Raw genomic sequence first — 26,030 nt, forward strand, 5'->3', positions numbered from 1 at the left:
AAATTGAGGTATAGTTGATTTACAATGTTTCAGGAATACAGCAAAGTGATTCAATTGTATGCACATATATTTGTATCTATATATTCTTTTCCAGATTCTTTTCCATTTTAGCTTATTATAAGATATTGAATATAATTCCCTGTGCTATATAGTCGGTCCTTATTGGTTTATATACAGTAATGTGTATACTAGTGTGTATACTATATACTATATACAGTGTGTGTACTATATAGTATATGTGTATAGTAGACCCATTTTATATATAGCAGTGTGTATCTATTAATCTCTTCCTAATTTATGCCTCTCCCCACCCCTCTTTCCCTTTGGATAACCATAGTTTGTCTTCTATGTCTCTGAGTCTCTTCTGCTTTGTAAATAAGTTAATTTGTGTCATTCTTTTAGATTCCACATATTAGTGATATCATGTGGTATGTTTCTTTCTCTGTCTGATTTATTTCACTTAGTATGATAATCTCTAGGTCTGTCCATCTTGCTATAAATGGCATTATTTCATTCTTTTTTACTGCTGTACAATATTTATTGTACATGTATACCACATCTTCTTTGTCCATTCATCTGTCAGTGGGCATTTATGTGGCTTCCTTGTCTTGGCTATCATAAACACTGCTGCTAAGAACATTGGGGTGCATATATCTTTCCTATTAATGTTTTGTCTTTTCTGGATATATGCCCGGGAATGGGATTGCTGGATCCCACTGGTAACTCTATTTTAGTTTTTCAGGGATCCTCCATATTGTTCTCCATAGCAAACCAAGTAAACTTTTAATGTTAGATATAAAACACAGATTTGAGAATCATAAACACACTATGCCACAATTTCACAAAAATCTCTAAAGTGTTAACAGGAAGGACATACAAGTAATTGTTTACTTACTATCTTATGTTTTCCTAAGTTGACTTTGGCATAACAGCGATATTTTATAATGTCATTTTACATCAAATAGAAATATAAATCCAAGTGCTCAGACTATAATTAAGCAGCTTTAATGAACTTTGAGTTCATTAAAGAAGTTTGCTGTTTCATTATATAGCTACAATTGCACACCAAAGAGGAAAATTTCTTCTAGTTGTAACCTATCAGAATATTTAAATTCTTCAGGCTCTGCTATTCAACACACCCAGATTTTCACTAAACGCACGTTTATGCCTTCTATTCGGGATCTTTTTTGAGGATCTGTAATGGGACCCTATCCCTTAATTTTCCACAACCAGGCCTTGTATTTGGAAATACTGTAGTCATTGGGGATGGAGGAAAGGTAGAAATAAAAGGAACATGTTAGAAAAGCAGGAAGTGTTTCAGGCTACTTCAGCATCAAAAGGGAAAGGATGAAAATTAATACCAATCAGTGTTTTCCTGGAGGGAATCAGATGATTCCACAGGATTTTAAGAGCACTCCCAAAGATCTAATTGAACAGGAAAACTCACACTTGCTGCCAAAAAGTCAGTAAAATGGTTGCTAAACCCACAACCAGCTCACAAATGCTAGCAACAATAATTGTTTTACAGTAATCATTTTACAGTATGCATGCCACTCTGGGGGAAAAAAAGAACCTCCCAGATCAAATCTCTTTTTCCATTTGAGTTCCGTATAAGTTTTGCTTCGAGTTACAAAGGAATGAGGTTGTATTTGTTCATTTTTCATGTTCTTTCCCTTCTTCTGGGTTTGGTCCCAGTGAAAGAGCTGTGGGGTGGGGGTGGGGGCTGATTCCAGAAGCTAAAGGAACCTCAGTTTAAGGGCCAACAGAAAGCCCTTTGCTGCTCGAGCTTGTGATGCCTGGGTCCTGGAAAATCCTTGGTGTTTGTAGGAAAGAAACAAAGGAAGGACCCGCATCACACCAGAGAGGCCTCACCTCTGTCCTGCTCCAAAGAATGTCCACTGTGGACGCCAGCTAGGTGGAGCAAGAGATAAGAACAGGAGAAATACGATGCTGGCCTCATGTGTGAGGACCCAGGCAACACGGTCAGGAGGCAGGGTTTGCCTGCCGTCTGCATCGCCTCTGCTTCCAAGGCCACCTCCTCCCACCGTGTGCCCATGTCCTGTGGTTAAAATAACCTCATCTCTACTAAGGTGCTGGCCCAGGATGGTCTTATTCTTAGTGAATCCACATCTTGAAGGGAAATTCTTTGAGATCCTAACTGACTTGATCACCCCAGTCCTGAAGCAGTCTATAAGCCACCCTGTAACCTTGAGCAAGCCAGCTTCTCTGGGCTTATGTATTGAAGATTTAGGTCTAAAGGAACTTTGGGGATCCTTCTAGCTTCTAAATTCTCTTTTCTCGGACTTCCCTGTGGCCCACCTTCCCATGCGGGGAACCCAGGTTTGATCTCTGGTCTGGGAACTAAGATCCCACTTGCCGTGGGGCAACAAACCCATGCACCACAACAGAGAAGCTTCCATGGCACAGTGAAGAGCCAGCACAGAAGAAGAGATGAGAGGGACCCCTGGACCGACCAGTGCCCACATGCCCCTGCATGTCCGGGTGCAGCATCTACCTCCCGCCACCGTCATCACCATGCCCAAGAGAAAGGTTGAAAGTAATGCTACACGAGATTAAAGCCAAGGTGAAAGACGAACACAGAGAAGATCTGCAAGGTTATCTGCTAAACCTGTTCCTCCAAAGCCAGAACCCAAGCCTGCAAAGGCCCCTGCAAAGGAGGGAGAGAAGAGACCCAAAGGAAAAAAGAAGAAAGCTGATGCTGGCAGGGATGAGAATAACCCTGCAGAAGATGGAGTTGACAAAACAGACCAGGCACAGAAAGCTGAAGGTGCTGGAGATGCCAAGTGAAGGGTGTGCATTTTTGTTAACTGTGTACTTCCGGTGACTGTACAACTGGAAATATGATTTTTTATGAAGTTTTATAAAAATGCAGAATTTTTTCAAGCTCTGTTGTTAGCACAAAGATCACTTCATTGTTGTTTTGGGGGTTGTGGGGGTGGGGGAAGGATACATGTCACTAACGGAGCATCTTCAAGGCTGGGTTGACATGGGGGGAGAAACATCTTTCCCATCTAGCTTTGAGAGACTTCTTGATTCCCAGGAAGGAGGGATTCCCTGATGTTGGCACACATTAGCCACCTTGGCACATGCGCCTGGTGGTATGGAAAAGCTAGAGTTAGCTGTTATGTCCTCTTCTTCCACTCTACTTCAGCACAGACTTGACTCCCCTAACCCCAGAGACCTGTGGAACCTGACCCCCCCCAAAATTGGTTGCCAGTATGTCAGGCAATTTGGACTTTCCAGTGTCAGCACTGAGATGGCATTCTTCGAAAGAGCGGGGGTTCCTTTTTTAGACTGTGGCTCCTCGGATTGATACCTCCCCCATTTTCATTCCCGTTTCCTGAAAGGCAGGGTCAGCTTGTGAAAAGCTGTTAAACAACATGCGAAATGTGAACTGTCAGCCCTCACTCTACACTTTCCCTGTTCAGAGCATCGCACGAAGACTTTACTGGGTTTCATGGTGGCTTTCTGATTTTGGTGGTCCATTGAAAAAGGGAGTTTGAAAGTTGTATGCTGTTAACGATTGCCCATGTCCTGCCTGAAATACCATGATTGTTTATGAAAAGTATCTTTAATAGAGCTAGATACAGTTTGGCTTGGGGGGAAAAAAAGGCCCAGAGCAGACAAAAAAAATTTTTTTTTAATTTTGTTTAAATCATCAAAATTCTCTTTCCTAATGCTGCAGTATCAATTAGTCGGCAGATGAGAGGGAGGGCAGTTTGGCATGAGGAACCTGACACCCTGTTTCCTGGCTTCTATAAATCTGGACGACTCATCGTGATTGTGTAAACTGACTTGCTGACACTGAGTTTCAAAATAAGATATGAAGTAGTGATAAGAGGAGAAACAGAGGAGATTCAGTATTCTGTACATTGTTTATAGATTTTAACTCGGAGTGGAGATAGAAAAGTGAAAGAGGAGAGTGAAAAAGTTGGCTTAAAACTCAACATTCAGAAAACTAAGATCATGGCATCCAGTCGCATCACTTCATGGCAAATAGGTGGGTAAACAATGGAAACAATAAGAGACTTTATCTTTGGGGCTCCAAAATCACTGCAGATGGTGACTGCAGTCATGAAATTAAAACACGCTTGCTCCTTGGAAGAAAAGCTATGACCAACCTCAGTTCAGTTCAGTTCAGTCGCTCAGTCATGCTTGACCCTTTGCGACCCCATGAATCGCAGCACGCCAGGCCTCCCTGTCCATCACCAACTCCCAGAGTTCACTCAAACTCACGTCCATCAAGTCAGTGATGCCATCCAGCCATCTCATTCTCTGTCATTCCCTTCTCCTCTTGCCCCCAATCCCTCCCAGCATCAGAGTATTTTCCAATGAGTAAACTCTTCGCATGAGCTGGCCAAAGTACTGGAGTTTCAGCTTTAGCATCATTCCTTCCAAAGAACACCCAGGACTGATCTCCTTTAGAATGGACTGGTTGGATCTCCTTGCAGTCCAAGGGACTCTCAAGAGTCTTCTCCAACACCACAGTTCAAAAGCATCAATTCTTCGGCACTCAGCTTTCTATATAGTCCAACTCTCACATCCATACATGACCACTGGAAAAACCATAGCCTTGACTAGATGGACCTTTGTTGGCAAAGTAATATCTCTGCTTTTGAATATGCTATCTAGGTTAGTCACAACTTTCCTTCCAAGGAGTAAGCGTCTTTTAATTTCATGGCTGCAGTCAACATCTGCAGTGATCTTGGAGCCCAAAAAAATAAAATCTGACACTGTTTCCACTGTTCCCCCATCTATTTCCCATGAAGTGATGGGACCAGATGCCATGATCTTCGTTTTCTGAATGTTGAGCTTTAAGCCAACTTTTTCACTCTCCTCTTTCACTTTCATCAAGAGGCTTTTGAGTTCCTCTTCACTTTCTGCCATAAGGGTGGTGTCATCTGCATATCTGAGGTTATTGATATTTCTCCTGGCAATCTTGATTCTATCTTGTGCTTCTTCCAGTCCAGAGTTTCTCATGATGTACTCTGCGTATAAGTTAAATAAGCAGGGTGACAGTATACAGCCTTGATGACAGCATATTAAAAAGCAAAGACATTACTTTGCCAACAAAGGTCTGTCTAGACAAGGCTATGGTTTTTCCAGTGGTCGTGCATGGATGTGAGAGTTGGACTATAAAGAAAGCTGAGCGCCGAAGAATTGATGCTTTTTGGTGGTGTTGGAGAAGACTCTTGAGAGTCCCTTAGATTGCTAGGAGATCCAACCAGTCCATCCTAAAGGAAATCAGTCCTAAATATTCATTGGAAGGACTGATGCTGAAGCTGCAACTCCAATACTTTGGCAACCTGATGCAAAGAACTGACTCACTAGAAAAGACCCTGATGCTGGGAAAGATTGAAGGTGGGACGAGAAGGGGATGACAGAGGAGGAGATGGTTGGATGGCATCACTGACTCAGTGGACATGAGTTTGAGTAAGCTCCGGGAATTGGTGATGGACAGGGAAGCCTGGGGTGCTGCAGTCTATGGGGTCACAGAATCAGATATGACTGAGCAACTGAACTGACTGACTGGAGATACGCTGTTTGTCAGGATGAAGTTTGTGAGAAGCTATCACAAATGTAATGATACAAATCATGCTTTTCTTGTTAAATTAGGGTCTCATTTGTGCAAGTATCAAAATAAAATAAATATTAAATGCACAGAAAAGTACTTACTACTATCAGATGCCCACTCTGGCCTCACCTTGAGGGTCTGGCTCCCCATGAAATAAATCACCTGGTGTGAAGGGAGTTACCCCAGTTTCATTTAGGACCCAAACTGCTGCCTTACTTCCTGCCCATTCACCCTATCTTCTTCCCAGCCCAGGAGGTCCCACAGGCAAACACTGTTTGAATTATGATTTCAATGGATTTTTTTTTTTTTACAATTCCTATTCTATTTAATTCTGTGGCTCTTGTTTCTTTTTCTTTCTCCCTCTCAGATGAAAACATATCCACACAATAGCCTCTAATTAAATTACTGTTTTATAAAATGTAAAAATCCAAAAATCAGTGGTTGGGTTTCTTCAGGAAAAAAGTGATGTACTGGAAGTTTCTAGAACTAGCTCTGACCACATCCCTTCACCAAGTAATGATTCATGAAATCATTCCATCTCTCTGGGGTCAGAATCAAACCCTCTACAAAGTCTCTTCCAGCTCTGGGTCATCATGAATTTAACCATTGCAACACTGTATAACGTTATTTAAAAACAAACATAAGTACTACATCTGAGGATTGCTTCATCTAATTCAAAAGAACCCTGGATCCAACTATGGCTTTATTCAGCACTTGTTTCCCGGCCCCCCACCCCCCACCCCCAAGGAACCATCTAACCTGAGTGAGAAGTCAGGGTTCTTTTGGGGGAGGGCAGGAGGCTATGCCAAGTCTTGGTTACTTTGCACGGGTTTTCTCTAGCTGCAGTGCATGCGCTTTTCATTGTGATGGCTTCTCTTGTTGTGGAGCACGGGCTCTAGGCATGCAAGCTTCAGTAGTTGTGGCTCATGGGCTCTAGAGCTCAAGCTCAGCAGTTGTGGCACACGGGCTTGGTTGCTCCACAGCATGTGGGATCTTAGTTCCCCAACCAGGATTCCAACTGGTGTCCCCTGCATTGCAAGGCAGATTCTTAACTACTGAACCACCCAGGGAGCTCCCCCAACCCTTAATATGGTTCATCATTTTGCTCTCAGCCTTTCCAGGTGTCGAAAGTGGTAAAGAACCCGCCTGCCAATGCAGGAGAGGTCAGAGGTGCAGTTTCAATTCCTGGATAGGAAAGACCCCCTGCAAAAAGGCATGGCCACGCACTCCAGTATTCTTGTCTGAAAAATCCCATGGACAGAGGAGCCTGGAGGGCTACAGTCCATAGGGTTGCAAAGAGTTGGACACGACCGAAGTGACTTAGCATGCCTACATATGTAAACTAGTATGTTTTTCTGAAACAAATAGCTTCCATCCTTCTCTACAATTAGAAATGTCTCAGATATTCAAGACAGTAAACTCCCACCAATACAGGGGGAGAAAAACTGCCTCTTTTGTTCCCCCTCTCCTCAGCACCTGACTCCATCAGTAGCTTCTTCTATCTGGGGCAGGATCTAGAAGTAGGGATGAAATCTTCACATAAATGATAAAGTCTGAAATTTGATCATCTTTTATTTGTTTTTCTCCTTCTGATGGCACTTGTTTCTGCCGTTATTTGTCGTAAAAGTGGGAAGAATTCAAAGAATGGTGCTATTTTCAGTTACTAATTAATCCACTAAGAAACTTAAGAGCATTCTTCCCTTCTGAGAAAAGGAGGCTTTAAACAGTTGACAAGACTCTTTTATCTTTAAAGGTCCAAAGGCTAAATCATTGTCCATCTCCAATAGAGCTGCTGTACTTTTAAAGACTCACTAAAGGCTTCCCATGGAAGACTGCCCAAAGGGGAAGTCCAGTCACAGAGAAAAGTTAAGCTTGATGAATTCCAAATTTATCATTTCAAGTCATTAAGAGATAAGCCCTGGAACTGTCGCCACACACGGGCCACAAAGGGGTGCCTCTCATCTGTTCCAATCAAAATACAAATATTATACCACGTAGCCAGAGAATTACCCATGCTTCTCTATATGTTATTTGCATCCTCTGAGCAACCATACACAATCTCTCACCAGGTTTCTAAGCTAAAGTGTTCAGTTCAGTTCAGTTCAGTCGCTCAGTCGTGTCCGACTCTTTGTGACCCCATGAATCGCAGCACGCCAGGCCTCCCTGTTCATCACCAACTCCCAGAATTGACTCAAACTCACGTCCATCTAGTCGGTGATGCCATCCAGCCATCTCATCCTCTGTCGTCCCCTTCTCCTCCTGCCCCCAATCCCTCCCAGCATCAGAGTCTTTTCCAATGAGTCAACTCTTCACATGAGGTGGCCAAAGTCCTGGAGTTTCAGCTTTAGCATCATTCCTTCCAAAGAAATCCCAGGGCTGATCTCCTTCAGAATGGACTGGTTGGATCTCCTTGTAGTCCAAGGGACTCTCAAGAGTCTTCTCCAACACCACACTTCAAAAGCATCAATTCTTCAGCACTCAGCTTTCTCCACAGTCCAACTCTCACATCCATACATGACCACTGGAAAAACCATAGCCTTGACTAGATGGACCTTTGTTGTCAAAGTAATGTCTCTGCTTTTGAATATGCTATCTAGGTTAGTCATAACTTTCCTTCCAAGGAGCAAGCTAAAGTGTAGCTGACCACAATTTTAAATTGTCGTCTCATGGTACAGCATTTATGGTTAGACAAGTTTATGTGGGTTCTATGTAGGAGTTATGTTTCCATAGACTTTATTTTTTTAATTAATTCATTTATTTGGGGCTGCTCTGGGTCTTTGCGACTACATGAGGCCTTTCTCTAGTTGTGACAATCGGGGGCTACTCTCCTGTTGCAGAGCACGTGCTCTTGACGTTCGGGTTCCATTACTTGAGGCACACAGGTTTCATTCCTCCGAGGCATGGCTTGTGGGATCTTCCCAGACCAGGGATCACACCTGTGTCCCCTGCACTGACAGGCGGATTCTCAACCACTGTGCTAGGGAAGTCCATGTTTCATAGACTTTAGATGCCCCACCAAAAGTAACTTATTTGAGAACCAAAGGGGATTTTAGTTTACTCTTGGGCCATGCAGCTCCAGTCTTCCAGTCATTTAGACAAATCATGTTCAATACAAATGTGGAGTAATATAAATAACCTTAAATTCATCAACTAATTCCAGAAATGAAAAAAAAAAAATCTAGAGTATTTTCACCTGTGGAACCCTAGACAGTGTTGACAGCATAGTAACAAAACAGCCAAAACAGTAAGAAAAAGGTAAAGTTCAGGAAACCTAAATTTTCAATGATTTTTTTTTGTCTAAAAATGATAGTAATAAACAATTTTTAAAAACCAACAGCTGCAAAATAAGGCACAACAAGGCATTATATACTGACAATGCATATTTAAAACGGCATAATTCATTATGGAATAGCTCTGTAACATATTTAATTTGCTTAATTTGCTCTTCAATGTATCTAGGTAATTATGGTGGTTTTTAAAAAATGTACAAATTCTTAATACTACCCCTTTAAATGATAAACCCTAATTCTCCCTCCTTGAGTGAGTGACTCTCTTCTAACAGAATATGGCAGAGGTGATAATGTGTTATTTTGAGACCATGGCACTTTAAGGACATGTGGCTTCTGCCTCTTCCTCTTAGATCAGCCTCAATGGGGGATCTCCGTGTTGCGACGACCCCCAAGCCCTGCAGAGGGTCTACGTGGTCAGGAATTGAGGCAGCCTGCAGTCAAAGACCAGCACCAATTTGCCAGCCCTGGGAGCTTCCTTGGAAGGAGTTCTTCATGCCCAATTCACCTTCAGATAACTCCAGCCTTGGTCAGTATCTTTATCATGACCTCATGAGAGACTCTGGGCTGAACCATTACCTAAGCTAGTCCTGGATCCTGACTCATGGCAAGAGGGTAAGATAACCTTTAAATTATCAGCTAATTTAGGGTTAAGCTCTGTAGCAATAGATAACTCATACAGAATATTTAAACCATTTCTACACAGACTTCTTTCACATATACAGTGTGTAACTATCTCAAACTTTATTAATTTGCCCACTGTCAAACCCCTCTCAGCAGAATATAAGCTGCATGGAAGCAGAAAATTCTATTATGTGCTGTGCACTTACAGTGAAAAACAGTGTATGGCACAGAGTGGGTCCTCAATATATATTTCTCGAGTGCACAGTTCATTTGATGAATTTGTCATAATCTCTATCCAATGAAGAGTGCAGGATTTTAAAAAAATGTTTTCAACTGCTGTTTCATCAGTAGTAAACTTAACTGTGGGCTTCCCAATTTAGTTTGGGAAGGTGGTGCAGTGGTAAAGAATCCGCTTGCCAATGAAGCAGATGCAGGAGACATGGGTTTGATCCCTGGGTCAGGAAGATCCCCTGGAGGAGGGCATGGCAACCCACTCCAGCATTCTTGTCTAGAAAATTACATAGACAGAAGAGCCTGGGGAGGTACAGCCCATGGGGTCTCACAGAGTCAGACACGGCTGAGAGACAGAACACACACACACTAAATAAATATCAGCAAAGGTGCTAAATGGTAATAATATTTATACTAAATATGGAATAACCTTTCTAATGTTCAGATAATTTTTATTTTATAGGCATAATATCTGTGAAGTCTATCTGTTGACAAAAGGAACAGGCTCAACTGGAGATAAATTCTATAATCTTTCCACATAATGTTAACCAACAAATAAGTATGAGAAGAGAGTTTAAAGAAACAAACGAAAACCAAAATAGTAACACACATGCACACCACACCCTAGAATCCAGTGTGGGAGAATGGACTAAAAGTTCTCTAGGTCATGTGATTAACTCTATTGATAACTTGAAAAGGCTGAGAGGCTGTAACATTACACAATGTGGTAAGTCTTCTCAGAACCAAAATAAATAGTACAGTGTTCATTTTCAACAATTACAAAGCAGCTGCTTTCCTGAGTTTACTACAGACTCAGAAAAATCCATTGGCTTTCTCCATTTCAACAGCTTTCCTATTTGCATCTAAAGACCCATCTAGTCAATCTAATTATTTTCCACTTGTGTCCAGCTAAATCTTTCTCTATTAAATTAACTCTTTATTAAAGTTGTACAATTTCTCTGTGCTCTTCCATGGCACTCATTGTGCCATTTTCTTTTTTTTATACTCACTAGACATAAAAGAGATGCTTAGTAAATGACTATGCTACATTTTTACCCTTCGGGTCTAAGACAGCTTTAAAAAGTCTATGCTTTATCTTATCATTAATTCATGAAGGAGGTGAGATTCTACCACCAGCCCCTACTGCTCTAAGTAATTTATTAAATGAAATAAGATTTTTTTAATTAAATAATCTTTTCTAAGAGGAAATAAAACCCACTCCCTGAAATGTTATTGTAATAGACAGGATTATCACACTAGTCTTCTGTTAGGCAATTGGAGAAATTGTATATTGATTAATTCAATTTCCTGACTGAATTATGTAACAGAAATGGAAACTATAGAAGCTTGGCAATATCAAAAATACATAAACACCACTGCAGTATTCTTGCCTGGAAAATCCCATGGACAGAGGAGCCTGGTGGGCTACAGTCCATAGGGTTGCAAAGAGTCAGACATGACTAAAGAGACTTAGAAAGCAGCAAAATGCAAATATAAGTATCTAGAAATCCTCTTTAAGATAAATAAGTAACATATAGTCATCAGTTTTTAGGTAATCTGGTATTGGCAAAAAGATATGGATTAGCAGTCTGAGGACTGGTTTGTTCAAGTACACGAGTGACTGGGCTCCGTCACTAATTGGCTATGAAGTGAAGTGGCTCAGTCTTGTCTGACTCTTTGCAACCCCATGGATTGTAGCCTACCACACTTCTCCGTCCATGGGATTTTCCAGGCAAGACTACTGGAGTGGGTTGCCATTTCCTTCTCCAGGGGATCTTCCAGACCCAGGGATCAAACCCAGGTCTCCCGCGTTGTAGGCAGACGCTTTACCGTCTGAGCCACCAGCTATGGGACCCTGATAAAACCTTTACCTCTCTGCCTTTATTGACAAATAGGAATCTATCATACAAGAACCACCCTGATGATTAAATGCTAAAGGTGCTTCATCAACCATAAAGCACTGCACAAACGTCAGTCATCTCTTGCACTGGAAGCTCCAGAGCCTGGTGTGAGACCTGACACAGAGCTAGAATTCAAAATTCACAGAGCTAAATGAGTAACTGATGAGCTGTGTGATCTCAGGCAACAAAAATCTGTCCTCCTCCTCTACTTCCTCCTCCTCCTCCCGTGATATCATTGTCACCCTTGTTCACTGCAGTACAGTCATACTGTCCTTTTTCCTGTCTTCCTAAACAGCAAGCTGCCCCCTGCCTCGGGGCCTTTGCACCTGCTGTTTCCTCTGCCTGGATCACTCTTCCCCAGCTCTTTGCACGGCCACTCCATTCTCATCAGTCAGGTCTTAAGCCAAATGTCATTTATTCAGAAGCTTTCTCTTACCACCGTGACTAATGTTCCTCTCCTATCATTCACCCAATATATATTCCTGTTTTATTTTCTCTACCTGTTGACATATTACATTGTCCTTCATATAATAAAAAAACACTCTACTAGGGAAAAAAAATACATAAACATTTCAGGAGAAAACTTTAATGCCAGGTCTTGTATGAGTTGTTCAAGCTAAAACCAAATTGTCTTACACATCTTGAAATAAACAATCTTAGAAAATAAAGAGAAAAAGAACCAACAGAGAAAAACAGTGGCATGCAAATCAGTTAGTTACATAAAAAGTAACTAAATAGTGAGATTCTTCCTTTAATAGAAAAATAACAATTGATTCTTTACTAATTATTGGTGCCAGAGGAAATAATGAAAATTGTTTTATGATCTTGTGTTGGGAAGAAGAGGGAGTGAGTTGAGGGGTGTGTAGGTAACCAGAGTGGTTCCTGGATGGGTATGGTCAGGAGACAACCACAGCTCTCTGTTGGTCAATTATTTTGGAAATGCAAACACCAATAAACATCATGAGCCGGGTGGAAACAGCTCTCAAATAACCATAATATTAGGGGGAAGGAAAATAATGGTAAAGACAGAATAAGATGATAAAATTCAGCATCACAAGTAATCTGATGTATGAACACTACTATCTATACATAGTATAGATATGGACAGAGGAACCTGGCGGGTTAGTGTCCACGGGGTCACAAAAAGCTGGACACAACTGAACGGGCACACACACACACATTCATAAAATAGATAACTAATAAGAACCCATTGTATAGCACAGGGAACTCTACTCAATACTCTGTAATGACCTATGTGGGAAAAGATTCTTTAAAAAAGTGGATGTGTGTATATGTATAGCTGATTGACTTTGCTATACAGTAGAAACTAACACACTGTAAACCAACTATACTCCAATAATATTTTTTTTAAAGTAACCTGAACTTGGCCTCCTCGCCTTCCTCCCCCGCCCCCTGAGTGCTGTCTTTCTCCCTCATCACCCACATTCCCAGATGGCACTGCTCAGCCTCCTGTGTGCCAGGCCCTGTGTTGGCTTGGGCACCCAGCAGTCAACCAAACAAACAAAAATCTCTGTATTCTTGGGGCTTACTCTTTAATGTGGAGGAAACAAACTAGATAAAATACATAAGAAAAAAAAATGTCTATATAGGACAATTCAATGTTATTTTTTCACATTAAACAAATACCTTTCAATGAAATTTTAAAATGGGGTGCAGGGGAAATCTGTGATAGTGACCTACATACTTACCCTTCCCACAGAATTATCCTTCCCAAAGAACTAAGAACTTCAGTATCTGTGTCCCAACCATCCTCGTCATGGGTTGAGGGCTGCTCCCCGGGGAGTGTTAGTTCCCTGGCACAGAGCAGGCTCCTTTAGCCAGAGATAACCTGCCGGCCAAGGGAGGTAGATGCTGGCAGTAGCTCATAGACCCAGCTTGCTCTGGAATGGCAAAGGCCAGAGGAAAAGGTGGGGCAGAGTTTGGTACAGTTTATAATTACATATTGGAGAAGGAAATGGCAACTCACTCCGGTACTCTTGCCTGGAAAATCCCATGGACAGAGAAGCCTACCTAGTAGGCTACAGTTCGTGGGGTCACAAAGAGTTGGACACAACTGAGTAACTTCACTTTATAATTACATATGCTACATTACAGAGTACATTGTTCACAGGCACATTTCCCACTGGGCCCCTGTGGTCTTCCTCTGTATAGGTCCGGGACCTTCCTCTGCTAAGAAGACTTGGCCACATGGAACCTATAGACCCTTCTGGGCCATGCTCCATGGAATCCCAGGATTTCTGTCTGATAAGGGTAAATCACGTCCTTCAAACAAAAAGCAAGATGGGATCCTAATCCCCAGTACCACAGAATGTGCCCTCATTCAGAGACTGGGTCTTTACGTAGATGAGTTAAAATGATGCCATTAGATATTTACATGTTTGTTTTATTTGTTTGGCTGCGCTGTGTGGCATGCAGGATCTTAGTTCCCTTACCAGGGACTGAGCCCATGCCCTTGCAATGGAAGCACCAAGTCTTAGCTACCAGACCACGAGGAAAATACCAAAATGACATCTTTAGACTGGACTCTACTCTAATACGACTGGTGCTCTTATTTAAAAAAAAAAAAAAACAGGAAATTTGAGTACAGAAGCAAACCCAAGTAGAGAAGAGATGATGCAAAGACACCCAGGGACAAGATGGCCATCTACAAGCCAGGAGGAGGGGCCTCCCAGCCCTCAGAAGGAACCAATTTTGCCAACATCTTGATTCAGACTCCAAGCCTCCAGAACTACGAGGCAATAAGTTTGTGTTGTGTAAGCTGCCCAGTACCCAACATATCCAAATGGTACTTTGTTATACCACCTTTTAGTTTAGGAAAATGTGTGAAAGTCGCTCAGTTGTGTCCAACTCATTGTGACCCCATGGGCTATACAGTCCATGGAATTCTCCAAGCCAGAATACTGGAGTGGGTAGCCTTTCCCCTCTCCAGGGGATTTTCCCAACCCAGGGATCAAACCCAGGTCTCCCACATTGCAGGCAGATTCTTTACCAGCTGAGCCACAAGGGAAGCCCTTAAGAAAATAATACCGCCCCAATAGACCCAAGTCTGCGGTCAGTGCCTGTGCAAAGCTCTTCCTCGAGCCCATCTTCCCAAGTGTGGAGAGGCTGCCAGCGTGCTCCATCAAGTTGTAAAGTGGGCTATGTGTAGGGGGTGGAGATAAAGTTTGGGTATCCACATACTCACAGCGTTAGCCTGTAGGTGACAATAAAACAAAGCCAAACCCTGAGAGATTCCCCAAGCAGTTAGATTTCAGCTCTTTCTTTTTAAGGGATCTAATCACAAAACTAGATTCAAATAATAATTCTGTTCTCAATATTAATTATTATATATAATTTAAGAGCAATGGACAAAGGCAGAAACCATAATAGAAGCATTTAGGCTAAAAAAGATCTTCACGACCCAGATAATCACGATGGTATGATCACTGACCTAGAGCCAGACATCCTGGAATGTAAGTCAAGTGGGCCTTAGAAAGCATCACTACGAACAAAGCTAGTGGAGATGATGGAATTCCAGTGGAGCTATTTCAAATCCTGAAAGATGATGCTGTGAACGTGCTGCACTCAATAAGCCAGCAAATTTGGAAAACTCGGCAGTGGCCACAGGACTGGAAAAGGTCCGTTTTCATTCCAATCCCAAAGAAAGGCAATGCCAAAGAATGCTCAAACTACTGCACAATTGCACGCATGTTACACGCTAGCAAAGTAATGCTCAAAATTCTCCAAGCCAGGCTTCAGCAATACGTGAACCATGAACTTCCTGATGTTCAAGCTGGTTTTAGAAAAGGTAGAGGAACCAGAGATCAAATTGCCAACATCCTCTGGATCATGGAAAAAGCCAGAGAGTTCCAGAAAAACATCTATTTCTGCTTTATTGACTATGCCAAAGCCTTTGACTGTGTGGATCACAACAAACTGTGGAAAATTCTTCAAGAGATGGGAATACCAGACCACCTGGTCTGCCTCTTGAGAAATTTGTATGCAGGTTAGGAAGCAACAGTTAGAACTGGACATGGAACAACAGACTGGTTCCAAATAGGAAAAGGAGTACATCAAGGCTGTATATTGTCACCCTGCTTATTTGACTTCTATGCAGAGTACATCATGAGAAACGCTGGACTGGAAGAAACACAAGCTGGAATCAAGATTGCCGGGAGAAATATCAATAACCTCAGATATGCAGATGACACCACCCTTATGGCAGAAAGTGAAGAGGAACTAAAAAGCCTCTTGATGAAAGTGAAAGAGGAGAGTGAAAAAGTTGGCTTAAAGCTCAACATTCAGAAAACAAAGATCATGGCATCTGGTCCCATCACTTCATGGGAAATAGATGGGGAACAGTGGAAAGAGTGTCAGACTTTATTTTTTGGGGCCCCAAAATCACTGCAGATGGTGACTGCAGCCATGAAATTAAAAGACACTTACTCCTTGGAAGGAAAGTTATGACCAACCTAGACAGCATATTGAAAAGCAGAGACATTACTTTGCCAACAAAGGTTCGTCTAGTCAAGGCTATGGTTTTTCCAGTGGTCATGTATGGATGTGAAATGGACTGTGAAGAAGGCTGGGCGCCGAAGAAGTGATGCCTTTGAACTGTGGTATTTGAGAAGACTCTTGAGAGTCCCTTGGACTGCAAGAAGATCCAACCAGTCCATTCTGAAGGAGATCAGCCCTGGGATTTCTTTGGAAGGAATGATGCTAAAGCTGAAACTCCAGTACTTTGGCCACCTCATATGAAGAGTTGATTCATTGGAAAAGACTTTGATGCTGGGAGGGATTTGGGGCAGGAGGAGAAGGGGACGACAGAGGATGAGATGGCTGTATGGCATCACCGACTCGATGGACGTGAGTCTGGGTGAACTCCGGGAGTTGGTGATGGACATGGAGGCCTGGCATGCTGCGATTCATTGGGTCGCAAAGAGTCGCACACGACTGAGTGACTGAACTGAACTGAATGGGTTGAAACGTGTCTGCCTAAAAGGTACACTGAAGTCCTAACCCCTGGTACCTTGAATGTGACTTTACTTGAGAACTGGGTCTTTGCAGATGTCATCAAGTTAAGATGAGGTCATTAGGGCAGGCTGTAATTCAATATGACTGTTGTCCTTTTAAGGTAAGAAGACACAGAGAGACAGAGACATAAACCAGGAAGATCATGTAACAATGGACCTAGAAATTGGAGTGACACAGATAGAAGTTAAGGGACTCAAGGACTGCTGGCAAATATCAGAAGCTAGAAGAGGCAATGAAGGATTCTCCCCTACAGGTTTCAGAGAGAGCATGGCCCTGCCAGCACTTTGATTTCAGACTTCCAGCTTAAGAGCAAGTTCAGTTCAGTTCAGTTGCTCAGTTGTGTCTGACTCTTTGTGACCCCATGAATCGCAGCACACCAGGACTCCTTGTCCATCACCAACTCCCAGAGTTCACTCAAACTCACGTTCATCGAGTCGGTGATGCCATCCAGCCATCTCATCCTCTGTCGTCCCGTTCTCCTCCTGCCCCCAATCCCTCCCAGCATCAGAGTCTTTTCCAATGAGTCAACTCTTCACATGAGGTGGCCAAAGTACTGGAGTTTCAGCCTCAGCATCAGTCCTTCCAAAGAACACCCAGGGCTGATCTCCTTTAGGATGGACTGGTTGGATCTCCTTGCAGTCCAAGGGACTCTCAAGAGTCTTCTCCAACACCACAGTTCAAAAGCATCAATTCTTTGGCACTCAGCTTTCTTCACAGTCTAACTCTCATATCCATACATGACCACTGGAAAAACCATAGCCTTGACTAGACGGACCTTTGTTGGCAAAGTAATGTCTCTGCTTTTCAATATGCTATCTAGGTTGGTCATAACTTTCCTTCCAAGGAGTAAGCATCTTTTAATTTCATGGCTGCAGTCACCATCTTCAGTGATTTTGGAGCCCCCAAAAATAAAGTCTGACACTGTTTCAACTGTTTCCCCATCTATTTCCCATGAAGTGATGGGACTGGATGCCATGATCTTCGTTTTCTGAATGTTGAGCTTTAAGTCAACTTTTTCACTCTCCACTTTCACCTTCATCAAGAGGCTTTTGAGTTCCTCTTCACTTTCTGCCATAAGGGTGGTGTCATCTGTATATCTGAGGTTATTGATATTTCTCCCTGCAATCTTGATTCCAGCTTGTGCTTCTTCCAGCCCAGCGTTTCTCATGATGTACTCTACATAGAAGTTAAATAAGCAAGGTGACAATATACAATCTTGAGGTACTCCTTTTCCTATTTGGAACCAGTCTGTTGTTCCATGTCCAGTTCTAACTATTGCTTCCTGACCTGCATTTAGGTTTCTCAAGAGTCAGGTCAGGTGGTCTGGTATTCCCATCTCTTGAAGAATTTTCCACAGTTTATTGTGATCCACACCGTCAAAGGCTTTGGCATAGTCAATAAAGCAGAAATAGATGTTTTTCTGGAACTCGCTTGCATTTTCCATGATCCAGAGGATGTTGGCAATCTGATCTCTGGTTCCTCTGCCTTTCTAAAACCAGCTTGAATATCTGGAAGTTCACGGTTCACATATTGCTGAAGCCTGGCTAGGAGAATTTTGAACATTACTTTACTAGCGTGTGAGATGAGTGCAATTGTGCAGTAGTTTGAGCATTCTTTGGCATTGCCTTTCTTTGGGATTGGAATGAAAACGGACCTTTTCCAATCCTGTGGCCACTGCTGAGTTTTCCAAATTTGCTGGCTTATTGAGTGCAGCACTTTCACAGCATCATCTTTCAGGATTTGAAATAGCTCAACTGGAATTCCATCACCTCCACTAGCTTTGTTTGTAGTGATGCTTTCTAAGGCCCACTTCACTTCACATTCCAGGATGTCTGGCTCTAGATGAGTGATCATACCATCATGATTATCTTGGTCAACACCGAAATCAGATTGATTATATTCTTTGCAGGCAAAGATGGAGAAGCTCTATACAGTCAGCAAAAACAAGACCAGGAGCTGACTCTGGCTCAGACCATGAACTCCTTATTGCCAAATTCAGACTTAAATTGAAGAAAGTAGGCTAGTACTTCATACTTTTGTTTCAGCAGCCCTAGTAAACTAACAGAAGAATCTTTCGTGGGTCATCATTTCACCTAATAGGAAATGGCCAGCCAGTGAAATGAAAAGATTTGCCAGAGCTCCCACAGCACAAGCAAGACTAGAAGAACCCAGAGTTTCTGACTCTTTTTCTAGTCTTGCATGAACTTACTGCCTCCAATTCAAGCATAAGAATTCATTCATTCACTCACTTCACAAATATTTATTAAGCACCTACCAAGTGACAGCCATTAGTATAGACAAGGACATACACTGGTCCAGAGAAAGTTTTTTTTTTCCCCCATGCCGTGTTTAGAAGCCCTGGGGAAAATAGATGACAATTAATACAGATAATCATAATAAAAAAACAATTACAAGAAAATGTAGCAAATGTATATAAAAATTCAGTATTCTGGTAAGGGAAACAAAAAGTGAAAGAATGAAAACAAAAAATTAACAATAATAAGATATTTTCGCAAAACGAAAAAATTGAAGAAGGAAATTAAGTCCAATATTCTTGCACCCATTTTGCTGAAAATTAAGTTAGACTAAACTGTTATAAATTTACAATGACAAGACCAACAGTCTTCAACAGGAGGTGATTTTCACCCCCAGAGGACATTTGGTAAAATCCAGAGATATCTGTGATCATCGTGGCTAAGGGCGTGCCATGGCACCCAGCAGGTTGGACCAAGGAAGCTGCTAACCACCTGACAATGCACAGAACAGCCCCCGACAACATTGAATTAGTTATCCACTCAAAACGTCAGTGGTGCTCAGGCTTAGAAACTGAACTAGACTAAAATAAAGGCTATTTTCTCAGCTATACTTCTTAAGCTTACCACCACCTCGTTATTGAAAAGGACCTAAAGATCGATATCTGAACCCATTATAAACCCATAAGAATTTAAGAAAGGTCTATAGGAAAAGTATATATTTCTCATTTCAAACTCAATAAATCCTTCTGTCTTCCCAGTAATTTCATAGCTATTATTTTATACATGTGTCTGGACTGGGTGAACTCATAACAGTTGCTACCAAGATTCTGGCAAACTCTAATATGTATCACCCTTTAGAGGGTGCTGTCTCAACCAAAGCCATCTCTGCTAGGGGACCCCATGTATTTCACTTGTATCAAGAATCTGCTTCTCACATAAATCTGTGCATTATTGAGATAGGCATGTTCAGATTTGTTGCTGCTGCTGCTGCTGCTGCTGCTAAGTCGCTTCAGTCATGTCCGACTCTGTGCAACCCCATTCCTGGGATTCTCCAGGCAAGAATACTGAAGTGGGTTGCCATTTCCTTCTCCGATGCATGAAAGTGAAAATTCAGGCACCAAGAACTAGCAGATGAAGCTTAGACACTTGTGAAGTGACCATCAAGGAGCCAACCCCAAAAAATTGGATGTGAGGAATGCAGAAAATAATCATATAGATATTAGGTTAAGTAGGAATGCATTAATACAGTACAGGAATGAACATACACAGAGGGACTTCCCTGGTGGTCCAGTGGTTAAGAATCCACCTTGAAATGCAAGGAGGCAAGTTCCACCCCTGGTTAGGGAACTAAGATCCCACAAGCTGCGGAGCAACTAAGCTTTGGCACTGCAGCTACTGAGCCCACTCACCACAACTAGAGAGTTTGTGCATCACGACGAAGGTTCTGCATGCCGCAACTAAGACCCAATGCAGCCAAATAAATACATAAATTAAACAAAAAGAGAATATATACGGAATCAAAATCAGAGGAGCGGGAACTTACAAATTTAGCCTAGTTGAGCAAGAATAATCAGGAAATTAAAAGTTTACTAAAAATAGATAGCTCCAAATCCCATACAGGAATAACAGGGCAGAATGAAGCACATTCAAGCATAGCACAGGCAAAAGGCAAGTTCAGACTGCTTGCCTGAGAGCTAGAGATTCTGCCTCAGAGTTAAGCAACCCTGGACTGATGAGCCAGGCCCAGCTTAAGCGTGACCAAGGACAGGAGTGAAACATAAGATGTATGGTCATGCACGAACAATATTAAGCATAAAGATAAGAAGATGTAGTCAAAAGTGATAGAATAATCTAGAATTTTGTAAATAATTTTGTATTTATTTATTTTTGTTTTTGTCTGTGCTGGGTCTTCGGTGCTGGGTAGGCTTTTCTCTAGTTGCAGTGAGCAGGGGCTACTTTCTAGTTGTGGTGTGAGGGTTTCTCTTATTGTGGAGCATGGGATCCAGGGCTCATGGGCTCAGTTGCAGTTCAAGAGCTCCAGAGCACAAATTCAATAGGTGTGACGCTCAGGCTTAGCCGCTCCACAGCACTCGGGATTTTCTTGGACCTGGGATCGAACCCTAGCTTCCCACATTGACAGGCAGATTCTTTACCACTGAACCACCAGGGAAGCCCAATCTAGACTTTTTAACAAGTCTTCAATGAGCTGATCATGATTGCAATTATATTATCATAATTGTCTAATGAAACTTCAGAATCACCCAATAAAAGGAAAATTAAAGAATGATTAGCAACTTTCAAAATAAGTCTTTGATTCATAAAGTGATGATGATTATGATTAGCAATATGTAAAACATACGCTTCGATGGGCCAAGGATAAGATATTATTTTTACTTTCTCATTTAATAATCACAGTAGTCTTATGAGGTAGATACTAGCAGTAACTTCAACTTTCAGGTTAAAAAACTTGGTAAGAAACAGGTCAAGTAACTAGGTCAAAGTTGTGTGGCTTCCTGGTAGCTCAGACAGTTAAGAATCTGCCTGTAATACAGGAGATCAAGGTTTGATCCCTGGGTTAGGAAGATTCCCCTGGAGAAGGAGATGGCAATCACTCTCAGACTTTGTGTGGGTAATAAATGGTAGACTAAGGTTCTAAGTTGAAGGAGATCAAAACAGTCAATCCTAAAGGAAATCAGTCTTGAATATTCATTGCAAGGACTGATGCTGAAGCTGAAACTTCAATATTTTGGCCACCTGATGCGAAGAACTGACTCATTGGAAAAGACCCTGATGCTGGGAAAGATTGAAGGCAGGAGGAGAAGGGGATGACAGAAGATAAGATGGTTGGGTGGCATCACTGACTATATGAACATGAGTTTGGGCAAGCTCTGGGAGTTGGTGAAGGACAGGGAAGCCTGGCGTGCTGCAGTCCATGGGGTCGAGAATAGTGGGACATGACTGAGTGACTGAACTGAACTGAACTGAAGGTTCTAAGTTAAATCTTTCTCATTCTAAAGGTTTTGTTGTTTTTTCCTTTTGTTATTAGCTACATCTTTTAATTGAGAAACTATTACATGCATCTGGTTAAAAAATGGTGGGGACTTCCCTGGTGGGCCAGTGGTAAAAAGACTCTGTGCTTCCACTGCAGGGGGCACAGATTCAATCCCTGGTCAGGGAACAAAGATCCCCCCCATGCCACATGGCATGGACAAAAAAAATTTTAATAAAAAACAAATCATGAACCATAAATGGGAGGTTTGTGTGTTTGTGTGTGTGCGTGTGCACTCAGTCATATTCAACTCTTTGAGACCGCATGGACTGTAGCCGGCCACACTGCTCTGTCCATGGCATTTCCCTAGCAAGAATATTGGAGCGTGTCACCATTTCCTACTCCAAGGGATTTTCCTGACCTAGGGATTGAACTTGTGTCTCCTACATTGGCAGGTGGATTCTTTACCACTGTGCCACCTGGGAAGTCCATAAATAGGAGGTAATCATGCTTTTCTACTCCAAGATTCTGTTCCCTAGGCATCACGCCAAAAAGAACCACTATTCCTAGTTTTTTATATATTCTTCTAGAAAGTCTATGAAAGTCTCTCTTCCTCACTCTTTACTTTTAACACAAAGGGGAGCACATAGTGCTCTGCACCTTGTAAAGCAATTTTTCTTAACCATTGCATTATGCTGTTTACTGCCAAGCATCAGGATTTTCTGAGAGCATGTAAATGATGAAATTCACACACACACACAAAAAAGGAAATCCTCAAATGCAGTCATGGAAAGGCACCGTACAAGCACACCTGTGGATAGCTAACATTTTGAAGGGGTTTACGGATGACTGTCAGACTTTACTTTTTTGGGCTCCAAAATCACTGCAGATGGTGACTGCAGCCATGAAATTAAAAGACGCTTACTCCTTGGAAGGAAAGTTATGACCAATCTAGATAGCATATTGAAAAGCAGAGACATTATTTTGACAACAAAGGTCCGTGTAGTCAAGGCTATGGTTTTTCCAGTGGTCATGTATGGATGTGAGAGTTGGACTGTGAAGAAGGCTGAGCGCCAAAGAATTGATGCCTTTGAACTGTAGTGTTGGAGAAGACTCTTGAGAGTCCCTTGGACTGCAAGGAGATCCAACCAGTCCATTCTGAAGGAGACCAGCCCTGGGATTTCTTTGGAAAGAATGATGCTAAAGCTGAAACTCCAGTACTTTGGCCACCTCATGCGAAGAGTTGACTCATCGGAAAAGACTCTGATGCTGGGAGGGATTGGGGGCAGGAGAAGGGGACGACAGAGAATGAGATGGCTGGATGGCATCACTGACTTGATGGACGTGAGTCTGGGTGAGCTCTGGGAGTTGGTGATGGACAGGGAGGCCTGGTGTGCTGCGATTCATGGGGTCGCAAAGAGTCGGAAATGACTGAGCGACTGAACTGAACTGAACTGTACCTATTAGAAATAGCCTCTTAGGTTCTTCTAAGCCTTATCATGGTGGTTGAGTGTAGCTGTTATCAAAGTGTGGTTTGGAGACTATCATGGTCCCAAGACCCTCCTGGTGTTTCATGAAGTCAAACCATTTTCATAATAAAACAAAGTTATTTGGGCTTTTTGCAGTGGAATTTTCCAGAGGCTACATGATGTGTGATATTGCAACACATTGAAGCAGAAGCAGATATGAGAATTCAGCTGTCTTTTTAATTTATTTATTTTTAATTGAAGGATAATTGCTTTACAGTATCAACTGCCTTCTATTAAAGCAAATAGTGAAGTCATTTGCCAGAGTGTAAAACAATGCTGTTCTCACAAACTCTTTTGGTCTGGTATATTTTTTTATTAAAAAATAATGTTGCTTCAGTTAACATTATCATCGCTACTTTAAATGAATTATAAATAAACATATCACAATTTTCTCAGTTTTAATTTCCATTATGGGTAAACATTGGTGATCTTCCTGACTTCCCTGGTGGTCTAGTGGCTAAAATTCCTTGCCCCCAATGCAGGGAGCCTGGGTTCAATCCCTGGTTGGGAAAATAGATTCTACATGCCACAACAAAGATTGAAGATTCTGTGTGCTGCCACTAAGACCTAGCATAGCCAAATAAATAAATTAAGATATTAATAAACTTATTTTTTAATTGGTAGTTACATCCCATAAAAAAAACACATAAAAAGATCCCAAGACTAAAGAGTTTGAGAACCACTGATTTGGTCATTTAGAGACTTGCTTGTACCTTATAAGTAACATAAACCTCTCTCAACTTAGAGAAAAATGATCTGAACGTGAAATTCAGAAGGCAAGCTTAAAAAGCAAGAGAAAAGTCTTTAAGAGCAACTATTCCCCAGCTGTGAAGAGTGGGCTGAGAATATTTTGCCATCTAAAATCAACAGATTTTTTAAATCTCATTTAAAAATTAAATGAACTTTTTTTCTTATTTTAGAATTAGAAAAGCGTAGGATTAGCAGGGCAGCAGTTCAATATTTAATAAGCTATGGTGGAATGTTTTATACATGGAAGAAGGCTTCCTAAGATGACTCATAGATGCAACAGGCCAGATGTCAGCACAGTTGAGGATTTTTACGGTTCCTTCAAATTCAGAAGGATAAACAGAATGTGATAACATGATTCGAATGAAAACTGTAGGAAACAATCTCCAAAAATAGGGTAGTCTTTTTTTCATGGTTTGAAAATTGCAGTTAATAATCCTTGCTGAGATGAAAAAGTGGACCCGCCTCCGAGGGCCCAGTCTCCCTTTGTTACGGTTCTCCACGACTGCACAGAGATGCAAATGAACTGAGGCCAGGGCAACAAGAGGGGAGGGGAAGACAGGAATTTCCTTCTCAGGTCTCCACCTTCCCTTTTCTTTCCCTGCGCCTCACAGCATCTCCTCTAAGCCCCCCACTTCATGAGCCAGGGTTCTGGCTCAACCACCAGCTAGTTACAGGATGGCTGCTCTCTGAGTCCAAATGAATTGTTTAAAAATAGGTATAATTGAAATTTCTTAAGAGAGTAGACTTTATTTTCTTGAGCTCCAAAATCACTGCAGACAGTGATTGCAGCCATGAAATTAAAGACACTTGGCTCCTTGGAAGAAAAGCTACGCCAAGCCTTCAGTTCAGTTCAGTCACTCAGTCATGATTGACTCTTTGCGACCCCATGGACTGCAGCACACCAGGCTTTCCTGTCCATCACCAACTCCCGGAGCTTGCTCATACAGAAGCAGAGACATCGCTTTGCTGACAAAGGTACATCTCATCAAAGCTATGGTTTTTCCAGGAGTCATATGTGAGAGTTGGACCATAGAGAAGGCTGAGCATCAAAGAACTGATGCTTTCAAACTGTGGTGCTGGTGAAAACTATTGAGAGTCCCTTGGACAGCAAAGAGATCAAACCAGTCAATCCTAAAGGAAATCAATCCTGAATGTTCATTGGAAGGACTGATGCTGAAGGCGAAGCTCCAATACTTTGGCCATATCTTTGGTGAAGAGCTGATTCATTGGAAAAGACCATGATGCTGGGAAAGACTGAGGGCAAGAGGAGAAGGGGGCAACAGAGGATGAGATGATCGGAGGGCATCAGTGACTCAATGGACATGAGTATGACCAAACCCTGGGTGACAGTGGACAGGGAAGCCTGACCTGCTGCAGTCCACGGGGTCTACTAACCAACAAAAACCAAGACAGTAGAACTTAAATGTTCTCACCGAGGAAAAAGAAAGATAAATATGTAAAGTGATAAACCTGTTAATTAACCAAATGGGGGAATTCCTTCACAATATTATGTTGCTGTTTAATTACTAAGTAGTGTCTGACTCTTTGCGACTCCATGGACCATAGCCCACCAGGTTTCTCTGTCCATGGGATTTCCCAGGCAAGAATACTGGAATGAGTTGACATTTCCTTCTCCAAGGGCTCTTTCCAACTCAGGGATTCAATCTGCATTTCCTGCACTGATAGGCAGATTCTTTACCACTGAGCCACCTGGGAATCCCTCACAATATATAAAAGTATATCAAATTATTGAGATGTACGGTTTAAATATCTTACAATTTTATATGTCTGTTATACCTCAATGAAGTTTACATTTTTAAAATTATTTTTAAAT

The 26,030-nt window shown here is 41.9% G+C and overlaps 1 pseudogene; it reads left to right on the plus strand.

Moving 5' to 3' along the window:
* Positions 1-2,535: 2,535 nt before the first annotated feature.
* On the plus strand, positions 2,536-2,833 carry LOC109563674 (non-histone chromosomal protein HMG-17 pseudogene; annotated as a pseudogene).
* The last annotated feature ends 23,197 nt before the right edge of the window (positions 2,834-26,030 follow it).

This window comes from Bos indicus, chromosome 9 (genome assembly GCF_029378745.1).
Source record: "Bos indicus isolate NIAB-ARS_2022 breed Sahiwal x Tharparkar chromosome 9, NIAB-ARS_B.indTharparkar_mat_pri_1.0, whole genome shotgun sequence".
Classification (NCBI taxonomy): domain Eukaryota; kingdom Metazoa; phylum Chordata; class Mammalia; order Artiodactyla; family Bovidae; genus Bos; species Bos indicus.